Below are 18,253 nucleotides of genomic sequence, written 5' to 3'. Positions count from 1 at the left end.
CCTGTAAGACTAATCCAAATTGGGCTGTAGGATCATAGGCAATAGATGAATATGTATGAGTATCCGCCAATGTCTCAGGATCTCATTCCTGTAGTCATCCCTATTTAGTATCACTATTCCCAGTCAAATGATTAATGGCCCTCCGTTCACACTTGGTCAAGTTGTATCTCACCTGTGTAGAGTTAGTGCCTTTCATGAGTTTCTTCAAATCAGTTTTAACGAAAGAAATATATGTTTCCACTGCGTCTTGGTCATGAGGAGGTTCAAACGTACTTGGAGGTTTGCAGTCTTTACTCCTAGTATGAAAAATAGATGTGCTCAAGGATGGTAACTGTTGAGCCCACATGGGCTTATCTAGTGCGAAGTGTGCCTTTAAGGGAAGATTCCGATAAAATTTTGACATCTCGGAATCCAAGGTAAATGGGTCCACGTGGTGGGTACTAGCAAAACCAAGACCTTTATTTAGAAGAGTGATTGATGATTCATCAAGTTGTATATGTGAGAGATTCACCACAAGATTCTTCTCTACCATCGGCATAGTATTTGGGGTATTTATCTGCCCCTGTTGCTGGACCTGGTTTTGATTGGATCCCTGTATCTGTAGGTTGTGGCAGTATTTCTTCCGGTGTTTGCACCCAGTCCTCCTCGGCGTCTTCCTCTGCGAGGGCGTGGATTTTCAAAAAAATCGGTATTACCCACCTTTGGGGTCTGTTCATACTGAAAGCCAGTCAGGACTGTGACTAGGGATTTGACTAGAAGGTGTCCTTCCCTAGCTTTCAGGTCTTGTTCCTTGTTCCCTCTCATTCTTCGTCCAGTGTGGTGTCTCTCTCCCACACACGGGCATGATATTATAAACCACCAAACCATAATTTTTGGGTAATTCGAGTCCAACCATGGACCCGATTGCTGCACTGGCAGGACAGCTAGAAGGTCTATCTTTGGAAGTAGCTAATCTCCACATGACCGTCTCTCAGATCCAGAGACCACAGTCTGTTGGTCTTGGTGGTGGTGGTTACCAGACCTGTCTGGAGCCTAAAGTTGATCTCCTGGACAGATTCTCTGGGGGACATAATTTAATTTAATTTAAAGAGGCATGTAAACTATATTTTAGGCTACGTCCACACTCATCTGGTGATGAGGAACAGCGAGTTAGTGTAGTGATTTCTTTGCTTAAGGGGGATGCGCAGTCATGGGCTTTTCCTCTGCTGACCAGATCGCAGTCTCTCCGGTCGGTGGACAAATTTTTCAAAGCCTTGGGTGTGATCTATGATGACTATACTTTCAGGGATCATTTCTATAGGCTTTGAAGGGAGAAATGTGCTTGAAAGTGTCTGAGCTCACGCTCCACGATGGTGAGTTTTAGATCTTTCTTGTGAGCATGAAAGCAGTTGATAACTCTTTTATGCAGTGGTTGCTTTTGATGACTGTTCTCTTCTTCTTTTTGAGAAGATGGAGAAGAAAGCTCTTTCAGAGTGGTAAAAAAAAAAAAAAAAGATGACCCGGATTGGACTTCCCTGGCCGAAACCAAGCTGCGTGGCCTTCGCCAGGGAGATCGTTCTGTGGAAATTTATTGCTTGGAGTTTAGGAGGTGGGCTAAGGATACTGAGTGGAACGATCTGGCTCTCCGTAGCCAGTTTTGTCATGGGTTATCTGAGAGGCTGAAGGATGCTTTTGCCTTTCATGAAACTCTGGTGTCTCTGAAGGCTGCTGTCTTTTGCAATATACATGGATAGACTCCTGAGAGAGATCTAGGGGCCCCCACTCTCGGGATGTTCTATCACATGATGTATTGTCCTCCTCTGACACTTTGGGTGAAGATACTCCTGGGTTTATGTCTGGGGATGAACCTATGCAATTAGGGGGAGCTACTCCTGGATCTGCTTTTAAGCATATTAGTAGTAGGAAGAGAGTGTGTTTTTTCTGCGGACAAAAGGGACATTTCACCGATGTATATCCAGTCATTCAGCGTCCAAAAAAATAAAAAAAGGGACGTCTAATTCCCTCCTGACTGCCGAGGTGGTGCTAGAGTCAAAGACTGTGGGGATTGAGGTGTTTATCGACAGCGGGGCAGGGGCGAACCTGATTGATGCTCAGTTCATTCGTATGCACGGTTTGTCACTGAGTGCATTAGAGAAAAACATTTCCATTTTTGCTATTAATTCTGCACCTTTAGCTCAGAAGTGTTTGTCTCAAGTTGTGCATGATATCAGATTAAGAGTGGGTGACTTTCATCAGGAATTTATCTTGTGCTTTATGTTGGAGTGTCTCCCCGCACTGGTAGTTCTGGGTTTACCGTGGTTAAGCAAGCACAATCCAACCAAGCTAAACGGATTCTGGATTGGGATGATTATTGCGTAAACAATTGTCTGAATACATCTTTTACTGTTTTAACTACTAAAACACTGCCTTCTTTTATATCTGATTTTGCTGATGTATTTTCTGAGAGTGGATGTCAAGATTTACCTCCACATCAGGAGTATGATTGTCCTATCAACCTTATTCCCGGGGCTAAGTGTCACGATCAGTGTGGGGGGGAATTCCACACTGAACACAGGAGGGAAGGGGAACAGTAACTGGGCCTGGAAACTAGGGAAGAAACAGGTCACCTCCTAGACAACCCTAATCCGGGCCCTCACTACCTATCAATATGAATAAACCTTAAAGGTAGGAATATTCATAAGCAGGATACCTAGTCCTTGATTTCCCTATAAGGCCTTTGAATAAGTATAGGAGCAGAGACAACCCATTCCTCCCCAGATACCTGTGTGCTAATCAGTCTCGAACATACATGGCCATGTATTAAAGTATACTGTTAAAGAAGTACAGCATCTCTCTACTCACGAAAGTAAGATACGGACGAACTTCACGAGAACTGGGACGAGATCCCGAGAGACGCTGCAAACCGAAACCAACGCCGCCGGAGTGTGGAGCGGCTGAAGTGTGAAGCTGTGGGACACCACAGAAGGAATCTCCACACACTGATAAAGTTGGATCAGCGAGATATACCGTGAGTACAGAGAAAGTACAATTATAAATATCATATGCTCTATATACGGGCGGACTGAATTGTCCTCACGATCGGGACTACATAGAGGTTGTGTCCCCTATACAAAAGATTAAAAGCTCCATACACATGGGATGACTATACCGACCATACTACTGGAATCACATATATGGCGTGTCTCTATTTATATAGAGAGTTGAAACAAGAATATTAACGCTATCTAAAGTGGAACTATACTCACATACAGTGAGACCTACTTATGACTTTACGCATCCTATGATTTGAATTATCTCAAAAAAACAGTACTTTGCACGGGACTTGACCACATTGAATTTATATATTCTACCAGTTTAATGAGCACTGCAACTATAAAACATATTGTTGTATATGTCATTTAAGTCGGTCATTTCACTCTACCATACCAACTGTAATCCACCAAAATCATCCTTACTAGTAGTGAATTGGATACAGTTTTTTGATACAGTGAACCTTGGACGTAACGACTTTATGCAACTGCAAAAATAATTTTTGTTGTGTTTTTTATCCAATGTAGACATGTTTAATGTAGATCTATATATTTTATGACACTAATAAATTCATTTATATTATTCTACGTGATCTCCAATTGTCCTGAGTGCCGGTTCAACTTTTTAACTATTTATATACTCAAGAACTAGGGGTGTTTCGTTGAACCTGAGCACCAGCTGTGGTTATCCAGAGTGAGCCATCTGTTCACTATTTATAATAAGAATCCTCCTGTTTCTACTTTGTGTGTGTTTTGTGTCTAAGTCTCAGGGAGACGCTGGACCCTTCACGATGGATGGTCCCGGCAGTCTCATACCCGCTCCCTAATTTAGGGTTTGTGACAGTTTCAGCAGGTCTTAGGTTCCGGTGTATGAGTTCTTCCACCACTAGGATTTGCTCATACTGTCAGCAGTCAGGGAGAGGCTCAGGGATAACTAGGAGGTTGCCATCCCCCTCCTCACTAGCTTTGGGGCTTAGTCTGTGTCACTGTTGTAGTTTGTTTATTTGATGTTCTTCTTTTCCCCACTTACTGTCACGGTAAGAGGGTAAGGATCTGTCACGGTAAGTGGTGTTCTTCTTTTCCCCACTTACCGTGACAGATCCTTACCCTCTTCCTTTGATTCCTGATTTGTTTAACCAGATGGTTGGTGCCAATGTGTTCTCCAAGTTGGACCTGAGGGGGGCATATAATCTGGTCAGGATCAAGGAAGGGGATGAATGGAAGATGGGTGTTAATACTCTAGAGGGTCACTTTGAGAACCTGGTCATGCCTTTTGGGTTGACCAATTGTTATGAAGTAGTGTCAATCGAGGCTCACCTGAGTCTGAGGACCCCCGAGCTGGAAGTATGGAGTCCAGTGGCAGAGGCCCACAGAAGCAGGAGGCAGGTAGCGTGGTCGATCAGTCCGGGTCGGCAGCAGAGATGGCAGCGAGATAACGGCAGGAGTAGACGGAGACGTGGTCGGTGGTAAGCAGTGAGTCAATGCAGGCGGCAATTCAGCAAGGTCAAAACGGTCCGGGTTGGCAACGATGGTAAATCAGCAATAGCGGTGGAGGAGCAGAGAGGAAGCTTGCTACAGGCTTGGAGGCACAATAACCAGCAAAGGGCTGGGTTCAAGGGCTGGGTTTTATAGGGAAGTAGCAGGTGCAAGAGATTGGAATAATCAGCAGGTCAAGGCAAGGACAAGAGAGGTAGTTAGAAGTTAGCTAGAGAACAGTCCAAGGAGAGACGGTAGCCTAGTGGGTAGAGCTACCGCCTGGGACATGACTGGCCACAGGTTCGATACCTGATACCAATGCTCCTGCAGTTTTCCAGCATTTTGTGAATAAAAATTTTCATCACCTGGTGGGGAGGTTTGTAGTCGAATATTTAGATGACATACTAATTTATTCTCCAGACGTGGAGACACATCAGGATCACGTTATAGACAGGTGTTGCAGATCCTTACGGATAATAAGTTGTACGCAAAATTAGAGAAGTGTGTTTTTGCTGTACACGAGGTACAATTTTTGGGCTATCTGCTGTCAGGCTTTCGAATGGATCCAGAGAAAGTCTGTGTGGTATTGGACTGGGATCATCCCGAAAATCTGAAGGCTCTTATGTGGTTTTTGGGGTTAACCAAATATTACCGAAATTTTTTTCAGAACTATTTGACAGTGGTAAAACCCCTAACTGACATGACTAAGAAAGGGACGGATGTCTAAGTGTGGTCCGATTAGGCTTTGCGAGTCTTTTCTGCGGTTAAGTAGTGCTTCGCTTGAGCCTTTATATGGGTTCAGCCGGATGTTTCACAATCTTTCATTGTGGAAATGGAAGCATCCGAGGTGGAGGTAGGAGCATGTTTATCGCAGGGCCCATCACCAGGTAAATGGCCTCTATGTGCCTTTTTCTCTAACAAAAACCTCTCTGCCGCAGAGAGAAATTATGATGTGAGTAACAGAGAGATGCTGTCGGAAGGGTCGATTCATCCACTGTGTTCACTGATCACAAAAATCTGACCTACCTTGAGTTGGCTAAACGACTGAACCCAAGGGAGGCTATATGGTCGTTGTTCTTTACTATATTCAATTTCACTGTCACAGTCACATAGTTTTCCTGGAGGTGGTGATTTTGAAAATACGAGTCCTATACTGGTGGAAGGGGTGGTGATATCCCCTCTATCCCCTGACCAAGAGGTGAGGGTATTAGAGGCTCAGGGAGACGCACCGGATTCTTGCCCCTCTGGGAAATTGTTTGTGCCAGCAGAATTGCAGCACAAGGTGTTTGAGGAACATCACTGTACAGTTCTTACAGGACACCCTGGGAGTTGATCCACTGCCGACCTCATCTCTCGTAGATTCTGGTTGCCGGGGTTGCGTAAGTGTATTGAGGACTATGTGTCAGCCTGTAGTACCTGTGCACATGCTAAGGGGACACATACTCGGCCTTCCGGGTCTCTACTTTCGCTACCAATCCCGTCCAGACCATAGACCCACTTATCTATGGATTTTATCATGGATCTGCCAAATTCGTCAATAAAGACAGTTATTCTGATGGTAGTTGATCGTTTAGTAAAATGGTGAATTTTATTGCATTACCTGGCCTACCTAATGCTAAAACACTTGCACAAGTGTTTGTTGACAACATTGTGAAACTTCATGGCATTCCCTCTGAAGTGGTCTCGGATCGGGGGACTCAGTTTGTGTCCAGATTCTGGAAGGCATTCTGTACTCGGCTGGGGGTAACAGCACCTAGGCTGCAAAAAAGTGTCACACATGTGGTATCTCCGTACTCAGGAGAAGTTGGGCAATGTGTTTTGTGGTGTATTTTTATATATACCCAAGCTGGGTGAGAGAAATATTTCTCTAAAATGAGAACTTTGTATAAAAAAATGGGAAAAGTTGACTTTTACAGAGATATTTCTCTCGCCCAGCATGGGTATACATTGCCCTACTTCTTTTGAGTACGGAGATACCACATGTGTGACACTTTTTTGCAGCCTAGGTGCGCAAAGGGGCCCAAATTCCAAAGAGTATCTTTACGATTTCACAGGGCATTTTTTACGCATTTGGATTCCAGACTTCTTCTCACGCTTTAGGGCCCCTAAAATGCCAGGACAGTATAAATACCCCACAAGTGACCCCATTTTGGAAAGAAGACACCCCAAGGTATTCCGTGAGGGGTATGGTGAGTTCATGTAAAATTTTATTTTTTTGTCACAAGTTAGTGGAATATGAGACTTTGTAAGAAAAAAAATATATATTAAATAAATCATTTTCCGCTAACTTGTGACAAAAAATAAAAACTTCCATGAACTCACTATGCCCATCAGCGAATACCTTAGGGTGTCTACTTTCCGAAATGGGGTAATTTGTGGGGTGTTTCTACTGTCTGGGCATTGTAGAACCTCAGGAAACATGACAGGTGCTCAGAAAGTCAGAACTGCTTCAAAATGCAGAAATTCACATTTTTGTACCATAGTTTGTAAACGCTATAACTTTTGCGCAGACCAATAAATATACACTTATTGCATTTTTTTTATCAAAGACATGTAGAACAATAAATTTTGAGAAAAATTTATATAAAGATGTAGTTTTATTAGAAAAATATTACAACTGAAAGTGAAAAATGAAATTTTTTGGCCAAAATTTCGGTCAATTTCAATTAATAACAAAAAAAGTAAAAATGTCAGCAGCAATGAAATATCACCAAATGAAAGCTCTTTTAGTGAGAAGAAAAGGAGGTAAAATTCATTTGGGTGGTAAGTTGTATGACCGCGCAATAAACCGTGAAAGTAGTGTAGTGCAGAATTGTAAAAAGTGGTCTGGTCATTAAGCGGGTTTAAGCTAGGGGAGCTGAGGTGGTTAAATGGGGTCACTTCTTAGGGGTGTTTTTTATATTTCACCTCAGAGCCTCTGCAGTTGTCAGCCAGTGCTGTATAAATTACCAATCTAGGCCTCAATTGCACATGGTGCTCTTTCTCTTCTCTTCTCTGGTGTTCCCATACAGCACTGTACGACCACATATGGGGTGTTGTCATATTCTGGAGAAAATGGGTAACAAATTATGAGTTATATTGTGTTAGCTATTGTAAAAAATAAACATTTTTGGCCTAAAGTAAAATTTTGGCCTAAAGTAACAAGTCATCGGCCGCTCCATCCTCAATGTGCCTGCGCCGATGACGTCACATCTACACCCGGCGCAGGCGCATTGAGGAAGGAGCGCCGAGCGAGCGTCCCCCTTCTCAATGCGCCTGCGCCGGGTGTAGATGTGACGTTATCGGCGCAGGCGCATTGAGGATGGAGCGGCCGAGCGAGCGTCCGCCTCTCAGTGCGCCTGCGCTGACTGAAGACAGGTACGGCGTAGGCGCCAGATTTTGAATGCAAACAGGGCCAGCAGAGAAAGATCCCGTCCGCTGGCCCTGTCAATCAACATGTGGAGGGGGCGTCTTTAGGATAGGAGGATGCGGCTGCTACCAGCAAGTAGCCGCCCTACTTGCTGGTAGCAAGGTAATTTGCATATTTTAAAAGTACGTTTTTAACATAATCTGCTGAACCAAAATGATTAATTACACTATGTATGCATTAATCGCAGTATAGGGATTAAAAGTAACCCAAAAAAAAAAAAAACAGTGGGGTGACAGAAGCCCTTTAAGTTCCCCTTCCGTTTGTTCCAAACTTAATCTCAGATTATGGATCTCTTTTTTCAAATATTCCACATTTAACAGGATGGTATCCAAATAATATTTATTCGATATCTGCGCAAACAGCGCGAAAAAATCTACATTGTTAGGGAAAAAAAGCAGGTCTCAAAATAGAGCGAATGCCCCTGGGGATCCGATGCGCATAGTGGTACTCACTGAGGGTGATCAAGTGTAGATCCAGATTAATCAATATTTTTGAATAGAGTTCATACCTTCTCTTGAGATCCAGTATGGATGGAGTTGATAAAAAGGTGACATCCCTCACAGTGCCCTGTAGGATATGTGCCTCATCCTCCTGTGTATATGAAAAGACGTCCGGGTGTGAACATCCTGTGGCTTGATCTATTGCAAATAAAGGTGCTTAGCTGGTTAGTCCAGATACAAAACAAAAGGGAAAACAAACAGCAGCACTCTATAGGTATGCCAGGTGCAAGTTCCGCAATAGTTCCCGGACCAGGAACAGTAAACTAGAAATGATGAAAAGAGGGCAGCACTCCGGTCTTGTAATGAAAATAAGGTGATGTTTATTTCACCCAAAAGCAATGCGGCATTTCAGCTCTCTCAATGGAGCCTTTGTCAAGCTAGTGAATATAGTGCTCTCAATATATTTAAATAGGTAAATTTCATCAATGTGACATAATTGATCATCAGTGAAAAAATACAAATATACTGTGAAAAACATAATTAAAAACATCATTTCAATATTGTACATGTGCACAAAACGCAGTATTATAACATAGTGAGAATTCATGACGTGGGTTTGTCCTCTTTTTTAATTGATTTATGATTTAGCACAGATGCACTTTATGTATGAATTAGTGGTAATTATGAATGTAACACTGAATCATGGATATGGAATAACTATTTATTGTAATCATGAACACTATGTTATAATACTGCGTTTTGTGCACATGTACCATATTGAAATGATGATTTAATTATGTTTTTCACTTTATATTTGTATTTTTTCACTGATGATCAAATGTAGCGCCAAATTGTGCTAACATTTTTATGACATTTGGAGGAGATGTACGTCTATGTTAGCCACCACTTCAGACTTGTTCTGGGGTGGTGGCGTTACATAGACGACATCTTCCACCTATGGACAGGCTCTGTTGGGGAATTACACCAATTTGGTGATTTCCTCAATAGCATTGACCCAGAAGTCAAGTTCACACTTGTTGCCTCAGAGATAGAAATTCCATTTCTGGATGTGGCAGTGAGTAGATCAGGTGATCATTTACATACTGATCTATTCACCAAGGTGACTGATAAAAACACATTGCTCAGGTATGACAGTTGTCACCCCAGGAGCATGGTCAGGTCATTACCATATAGCCAGTTGCTCAGAGTCAAGAGGATAGTTCAAGGGGAGGAGGATGTTGTAGATAGGCTTACAGAGATGGGCTCAAAATTCATTAGGAGTGGTTACCCTAGGAAACTTGTACAACAACATACAGTGAGGGCCATGATGCAATCCAGAAAGACTCTATTAGAAAAAGAGGTAGCCAAGGTGGATGATACCAAACCCATTCCCTTTATTACATGGTTCTCACCTTTGAGTGATAGAATCAATGGTATCTTGAAGGGACATTGGCCCATTTTGGGTAGTAACTAGTGATGAGCGGCAGGGGTCATATTCGAATTCGCGATATTTTGCGAATATTTTGTAGAATATTCACCGATTATTTGCAAATTCGAAAATTTGCGATTTTTTTTTTTACTCGAAAAATCGGAAAGGTAATGATTGTGTAATATGCGAATTTTTAAAATTCGAATTTTCGGATTCGAATTTTTTTATTGCAAATTTTTCAACTTACAACTATTAGACAAAGAAGATTATAGCGCTATATTAGCTAAATTGCTCTATATTCGATTTTTTTAGAATATTCTCTATATTGCTATAACTTAGTTTTTTGAATATTCGTAATATTCTAAAACAAGAATATATAGCAATATATAGCAAATATAAAAAAAAAACGAATATAGACCAAAATTCGCAAACACTACTACTCCTAAAGTCAAGTATATTGCAGCCTTCTTATTGGCCCACAAGCTAGAAGCAGTGAGGGATCATGTGTACTAATATTCGAAATTACGAATATATATAACTATATTCGAAATATTTGCGAAGTACCTATATATATATTCGCGATAAAAATTCGAAATTCGAATATTCGTGATATCGAATATTCGTGATCAACACTATTAGTAACTTTAGACATATCCCCGAGTTTGTCAATCCTCCAATGATGTCCTATAGACGCACATGTAACATCAAGACCAGTTGGTGCGAGCGGACATTGGTACAAGTAAGGTCTCGTTTAGTGCATACTGTGGTGCGTCAAGAAAAGGTTGCTTTCTCTGCCATGGATGTGTGAATTGCCCATTGATGTTAAGGGGTGCCACTTTCACACATCCACGGACAGGGGATGAATATATGATCAAACATTACCTGACTTGTGACTCCTCCTACGTTGTGTATCTACTTGAATGCCCGTGTCATCTCTTCTATGTAGGCGAAACCACATGGGATGTTAAGACAAGATTGAACCAACATAGATACACTATTAGGGAAAAGAAATTAGACTTACCAGTGTCGAAAGACTTTACGGAAGCGAAACACACTGAGAGAGATTTACGTTTCAGGATCATTGACCAGGTCGCCATGCCACGTCGGGGTGGCGATAGGTCAATCCTGCTGAAACAGCGTGAACTTTACTGGGTTTACCAACTGCAGACTTTAAAACCTAATGGGTTAAATGTTGATTTTAGGGTGGTATAATCATGTGCTTGTGGAGTCCTAGCCTCATATCTGGGTGCATGTGTTGAGATTGATGCTCTCCAATCATTGTTTTTCTTTTTATTTCAGGATATCTTGATGGAAAATATTGTTTTGGTCAAGAGGACATCGCCCGACATGAAACCTCCATGTGATAATGTACCCATGCAAGTTTTTTTTTTAAATTCTCCTTATACTTATTGTCTTTATATATTAAAAATATGCAATTGACCAGAGAACAAGGGGATTTGACATTGATATATTCATTTAATTTTCCATTGTGTGGTATGGCAATGTTATGTGAACTGGGCTGAGGGGACGTGTATTGGTCAATGGATGAGGGAGCGGAGGAGAGGTGACACTGAGGTGCCCCTGTCCTCGGTTCCGCATGGGGGCTTGCACCCAGAAATAGGTTGCACGCACCGGTGTGAAGCATTCTATCCCCGCACTTTTATATGACATCGGGGATGTAATGGCTTGCCCCTGATCCCTTATCACGAGGGGGTTTATACACTTAGGCTAACGCTTAGTGTGTGTCCCGTTATGGACATCCTCCGGTCTCATATGACTTTTGTTTTCCTTTGCCGCACATGATAATGGTTACTATGGTCACAGGATGACAACAACATCAGATCCCGATCCTCTGGTCATGCGCAGTGGCTGATTGCCACACAGACTGACATATCCAGTGCGGGCATGAGGGAATCTCGCGTACCTAGGATGTACGCCGACGCCTGCGCAGTACCCGACATGGGACGCTGAAGTTTGGCTACACATGTGAGAATTCATGACGTGGGTTTGTCCTCTTTTTTAATTGATTTATGATTTAGCACAGATGCACTTTATGTATGAATTTGCGGTAATTATGAATGTAACACTGAATCATGGATATGGAATAACTATTTATTGTAATCATGAACACTATGTTATAATACTGCGTTTGTGCACATGTACCATATTGAAATGATGTTTTTAATTATGTTTTTCACTGTATATTTGTATTTTTTCACTGATGATCAATTATGTCACATTGATGAAATTTACCTATTTAAATATGTTGAGAGCACTATATTCACTAGCTTGACAAAGGCTCCATTGAGAGAGCTGAAATGCCGCATTGCTTTTGTGTGTAATAAACATCACCTTATTTTCATCACAAGACCGGAGTGCTGCCCTCTTTTCATCATTTCTAGTTTACTGTTCCTGGTCCGGGAACTATTGCGGAACTTGCACCTGGCATACCTATAGAGTGCTGCTGTTTGTTTTCCCTTTTCTTCCTATATATATATATATATATATATATATATATATATATATATATGGGCTCAGGAGTAAAAGAGCACTATGCCCAATAGAGGCGCATTATGGTGATTTACGCATCTTGTGCTGATAAATGTAGAGGCTCTTGGGTAAAATAATAAATGAAACCCCTCAGAAGTGACCCTTTATCGAAAGGTATTTATTGAAGAGTGGACTAAGCATTTCGAACTCACAGGTGTTTTGTAGAAATTAATGAGCATGGAACTGTGCAAAATTAAAATGGCATGTTCTCCACAGATATAGCATTTCAGTGCTCAATATATTGCGCCCAGCATTTGCCATCTGAGACACACCATGCCTTTTAAAATTGTTTGGCGGGTTCTGTAGGAGGCAGAAATGCCATAAATGTGGAGGTAAACTGCTGTTTACCCTGCAGGGTTCAAAAGGGAAAGACCGCCATTTGGCTTTTGCAACGCAGATTTTGATGGATTAATTTACGGGAATCATGTTGCTATTAAACAGCCCCTGGGGAAGCAGTACAGCCATTTTCTGACAGCCATACATTTATGAGCCATTTTTTGACAACCATGCATATATATTTCGGGGGCTTATTTTTTGTGGAATGAGTTTCCATCATCATTTATTTTATTTTTGGGTACATACAATTAGGGTACATACAACTTTTTGGTCACTTTTTATTTTGCTTTTTAGGAAGCAGAATAAACAGATTTTTGGATTTTGTTATTGTGGCGTGCACCATTTGGGAAAAATGACATGTCATCTTTATTCTGTTGGTCAGTATGATTACAGAGATACCAATTTTATATAGTTTTTTTTTATGTTTTACCGCTTTCACACAAAGCATTTTTTAAAACAAAATCATGTCAAATCGCCAGATTTTTTTGTGGGATGAGGTGATGATTTCATTGGTACCATTCTGGGGTACATAGTACTTTTTGATCGCTTGATATTACACTTTTGTGAGAAAAGGTGAACAAAAAATGGTTTTGGCACAGTATTTCTTTTTTATGGTGTTCAACTGATGGAGAAGATCATGTGATAGTTTTATAAAGCTAGTCGTTACGGATACAGCGATACCTAATATTTCTGTTTTTATATGACTTGATTATGGGAAAGAGGTTTCTTTCTCTTTTTAACTTTTTATTTTTGTTGTATTTCAACTTTTGGGGGTCTGATCCCCTCTGCATTGCATTACAATACATTGTGTATTGTAATACATTGCCTATCATGTCTACACTGACAGTGTCTATGAGACGGATTCTGAGTGCTGGATCTCACAGGCTTCTGTACCTGGCAGGTTCCAATGACTGTGCAAGGCATCAGCCCATAACCTACATAAACCTCGTATATGCCATGATCAGTGTTAACCACTGCATATAAGAGGTTAATGCGCCAGCATAGGTGCATTCATCAATGCCGGTGTATTATTATTTATTATTAAAGCGCCATTCATTCCATAGCTACATATGAAAAGGGGTATACATACTGTACATAATACAGACAATTGCACTAAGCATGTACAAGACGAGTTACAAACTGGTACAGAAGGAAAGAGGGAGAAGGACACAGTAGGTGAGGGTAAAGTTGGTCATGGTGATATAGAGGCAGCAGGGTCACTGGTTGTAGGCTTGTCTGAAGAGGTGGGTTTTCATGTTTCTTTTGAAGGATTCCACTGTAGGTGAGAGTCTGATATGTTGGGGTAGTGAGTTCCAGAGTGTGGGGGATGCACGGGAGAAATCTTGGAGGCCATTGTGGGAAGAGGTGATAAGAGGAGAGGAGAGAAGGAGGTATTGTGAGGATTGGAGATTACGTGTGGGGATGTATCAGGAAAGTAGCTCAGAAATGTAGGGAGGGGACAGGTTGTGGACAGCCTTGTATGTATTTATTAGTATTTTGAACTGAATTCACTGGGCAATGGGGAACTAGTGAAGGGATTGGCAGAGGGGAGAGGCAGAGGAATAACAGGTTGAGAGGTGGATTAGTCAGGCAGCAGAGTTGAGGATAGATTGGAGGGGTGCAAGAGAACTATATGGAAGGCCACAGAAGAGAATGTTGCAGTAGTCTAGGCGTGAGGTGATGAGGGCATGTACAAGCATTTTTGCAGACTCAATGTTGAGGAAATCAAGGATGCGGTAGATGTTTTTGAGTTAGAGCCGGCAGGTAGTGGAAGGGGCTTGGATATGTGGTCGGAACGAGAGGGCAGAATCCAAGGTCACTCCAAGTTAGCGGACCTCACAGTACCCTGCTGCCTTAACAGTAACCTCCACAGCAGTTGCCCCTTTAGTAGTGGCCCCTGCCCCCTTAGCAGTGGCCTCCACATTGTCTGCCCCTTTAACAATGACCTCCATAGCGGCCTGCTCCATTAACAGTAACATCCACAGTGAACGCCTCTTTAACAGTGACCTCCAAAGTACCCTGCCCCTTTAATGCTAGGGCTACATGACATGTGTCACGTGACATTTTGTCTCAACAATTTTTATAATGATAGGCTGCGACTGCGACACGACAGTGGCAAAAAAATCAAAGATAGATTTTTCTGCGACTGTCGCAGTCGCAGCATGTCACATGTCACAGTGCAATACCATAGACTATCATTATAAAAATTGTCCCGCGACATTGGTATTTAAAAGACTTAATTTAAATAATAGGACAAATTATAGATTTCCTTTAAAGATGTAGTCATTACATACTGTATATCAATGACTAATCTTTTTCATAGCATTGTAAACTATAACCTATTAAGATTTGGCATAACAAAAATAAAAATTTTGCTGAAAAATTCTAACATGCAATAAGGAGAAACTTTAGTAAGAAAGTATTGCTTTACCATGTACATGAAGGGTTATACCGTTTCTGTTAGTAAATGGGTAGCAAAGGAATTTTTCTGTACATTGTGATTAGAGATGAGTGAAGTATTCAAAAATTTGATTCGTCTGCTTCTACACATTTTGTTAAAAAAATTTGCTTTGTGACAAATTACTTAATCATTCTTCAAAGACAAAGCAAACACTGCAGCGCTCACCTGTGTAGTCTGTTAAGGGAGGCACGGATGAAAGACCTAGACAGGGTCAGACAAATCCTGAAAAGACGCAGATCCGGCTTCACATAAAAATGTTTGGATTTTATCTGCTATAAATAAAGAATTATTTTTATGGGAAGCTGGATCTGCTGCTTTTTGGAATTACTTCATCATGAAGCATATTTCTTTAATGGCGATTGCTCCACCTGATGGGTACAATGACTCCCCGTCATTGTACTCATTAGATGCTGCGTTGATAGCTGATCGCAGCATCTGACAGTAATAACACAGTGTAAAATAAAAAATAAAAAATTTAAATCATACTTAACTCATCCATTTACTCGCGACAGGCCAGCCACCGCCATCTTGATTAAAGATTTGTCGCAAAATAAACTTTTTACCTCTGATTTTCAAATCATGGGAAGCTGAAGATGTATTATTGTGAGATTCACAACGATAAGCAATACTTTCACCTCTATCTAAAGTTCAGTTTTACATATATTATCACTTTGTATAATATGGCTGTTCATTTCAAGGAAACCATGTGAACCCTGACACTAACCTTTGTCTTAATGTGGTTGATGTTCTTGAACATAATATAATTGAATTTGGTCTCCTCTAAATTCATAACAATATTTAGTGTTCTTCACTGTGGAAGTTTAGCAAGCCTCACAAAAGCGTCATTAGCCCACTTTAAATCTTCTTTGGCTTTTTTTCTTTGAATGTTAATAAGCAAGAAATATGTCTTCTTTGGCATTTATCGAAGTTCATAAGACTATTTGGTCTTTGCAGAAGAAGTTCAGACAGTAAAGCATAACAGATGATTTACAAGTCTCATTTATCAGACAGAACATCTATGCGGCTAAAATTATCTTACAAGGTCATAACACACTGTTAAATCCTTATGGAGCTGCCAAAAGGGTGCTATTTCCTTTAGCTCTACAGTGGCAGAATTTATATAAAAAATATATTTTTCTCTTTATATTTAAACATTAAAGTTGTTTTTTTTATTTGGGAAAAAAAATTGTTCAGATGGTGGAAATTTGTTAAATGATGAGAGAAGCATTGCTTATCTATTTATTCCCCCTCTGTTAAAGTGTTGATGCTCCAGTCCCCCCTTTTAGTCACAGTTGGCTACAATGGTAATATGACCATAAACCCACATGACCAATTGTCATGCCGATGGTCCATACCCACCAACGTATTGCTGTTCTGGGCAGGCATGGACGTCATTCTGCTCTCCCTGTGTGAATTTGGATTAGTGCTCTGTGAACATTCCTTCAGCACGGTGAGAATTAATCCCTTCCTCCTGCCCCTAATCAGTCTCCTTATTTAGCTGGGCTGTAAAATCACCTCGCTTGAGCTTTAAGGTTTTCTAGTCGCTAGTAACCAGCGAAGGTGATCTCTTATCTGAATATTCGAGTCAGAATACTGTAAAGTTCGGGTTCAGGTTCGGTGTTCGGCAATTTAATGGCGCTTTTTAAAAGGCTGCAGAGCAGCCAATCAACAAGCAATTAACTTGTGTGCCCTTAGAAGCCATCACAGCCATGCCTACTAATGGCATGGCTGTGATTGGCCAGTGCAGCATGTGACCCAGCCTCTATATAAGCTGGAGTCACATAGCGCTGCACGTCACTCTGCTTTGATTAGTGTAGGGATAGGATGCTGCTGCTGTGAGGGAGAGAATAGGACAAAATCTTTTATCTGTAATGCTTGTTAACTCAGCGATCTACCTAGTCTTTGTTTGGTGGGTGCAGTGCACAATCTTTTTACCCTGCCCTGAGCCCAGTGACCCAGAAAAATAACTTTTATCCGTCTGTTAGTTAGGTCAGCGGGGGCTGTCATTTTATGCAAGTTCTGTGCACCAGCACAGCATATGTGCATTTGTGACAGTCAAATAGAAGCTTGAAATACTGCAATTATATTCTAGGTTTTAAAAAAAATCACTCATTTTGGGGCCTATCACCTTCATCTGGGGCCTATGCCGCATTTGCCAGTGTGCAATTTCAGCTTGAAATACAGCAATAATTTTCTGTGTTTAAAAAACACCCTTTTTGGGCAAAATACTATTTTTACAGCCCTTGCTGCATCTGTCAGTGTGAAATACAAGCGTTATATACTGCTGCCATATACACCCATTTAGGGCAAAATCCTAATTTTGTGGCGTTTGCTGCATCTGTCATTGATACATACAAGCTTGAAATACTGCAATAATTTTCTGGGTTTAAAAAACCACCCCTTTTTGGCAATACCCTCCATCTGAGGCCTATGCAGCATTAGTCAGTGCGAAATTTAAGCTTGAAATACTGCAATAATTTTCTGGGTTTTAAAAAACACAATTTTTGGGCAAAAGACTAAATTTTACAGCCCTTGTTGCATCTGTCAGTGTGAAATACCAGAGTTAGATACTGCTGTTATCTTCTGTTATAAAAAAACTAAATTTGCGGAGAATGAGGAGAGCGTCGAATAAGGAATGTGGCCCCGCTCGTGGTGCTTCTGGTGGAGCTCCTGTTGCAGGGAGAGGACCTTCCTCAGGTGAGAGTTAGCGTTGTTTGGTCGGGCCTAATGTGGCTCTACGAATGGTGAGGCCAGAACAAGTACAAGAGATAGTAGATTGGGTTGCTGACAGTGCCTACAGGTCCTTCACATTATCTCCCACCCAGTCTCCTGCTGAAAGATCAGAGTTGGCACCTGCAGCCGATGTCCATCAGTCTTTCACCTCACCCCCTTGCAAATCAGCCAAGCACTCTGAGCCCCAAGTCATGCAGCAGTCTCTTCTGCTTTTTGATGACTCTGCTAGCAGGGTTTTCAGGGCCATCCACATAACCCTGCCCCAGAAGTGGAAGAGATTGAGTGCACCAATGCCCAACCACTTATGTTTCAAGATGAGTACATGGGAGGACCACCGCAGCACGTCTCGGATGATGACGAAACACAAGTGCCAACTGCTGTGGCTTTCTG

At 41.4% G+C, this 18,253-nt stretch overlaps 1 non-coding gene across 1 annotated transcript; it reads left to right on the top strand.

Moving 5' to 3' along the window:
* The first annotated feature begins 1,269 nt into the window (after window positions 1-1,269).
* On the top strand, window positions 1,270-1,477 carry LOC120987386. Its single transcript, XR_005776001.1, has one exon. It is a non-coding gene; the product is annotated as a small nucleolar RNA U3 (small nucleolar RNA).
* The last annotated feature ends 16,776 nt before the right edge of the window (window positions 1,478-18,253 follow it).

The sequence above is a fragment of the Bufo bufo genome, chromosome 1 (assembly GCF_905171765.1).
Source record: "Bufo bufo chromosome 1, aBufBuf1.1, whole genome shotgun sequence".
Taxonomy (NCBI): domain Eukaryota; kingdom Metazoa; phylum Chordata; class Amphibia; order Anura; family Bufonidae; genus Bufo; species Bufo bufo.
The sequence above is the reverse complement of the archived record's forward strand: the minus strand, read 5'-3'. Positions and strand labels throughout refer to the sequence as shown.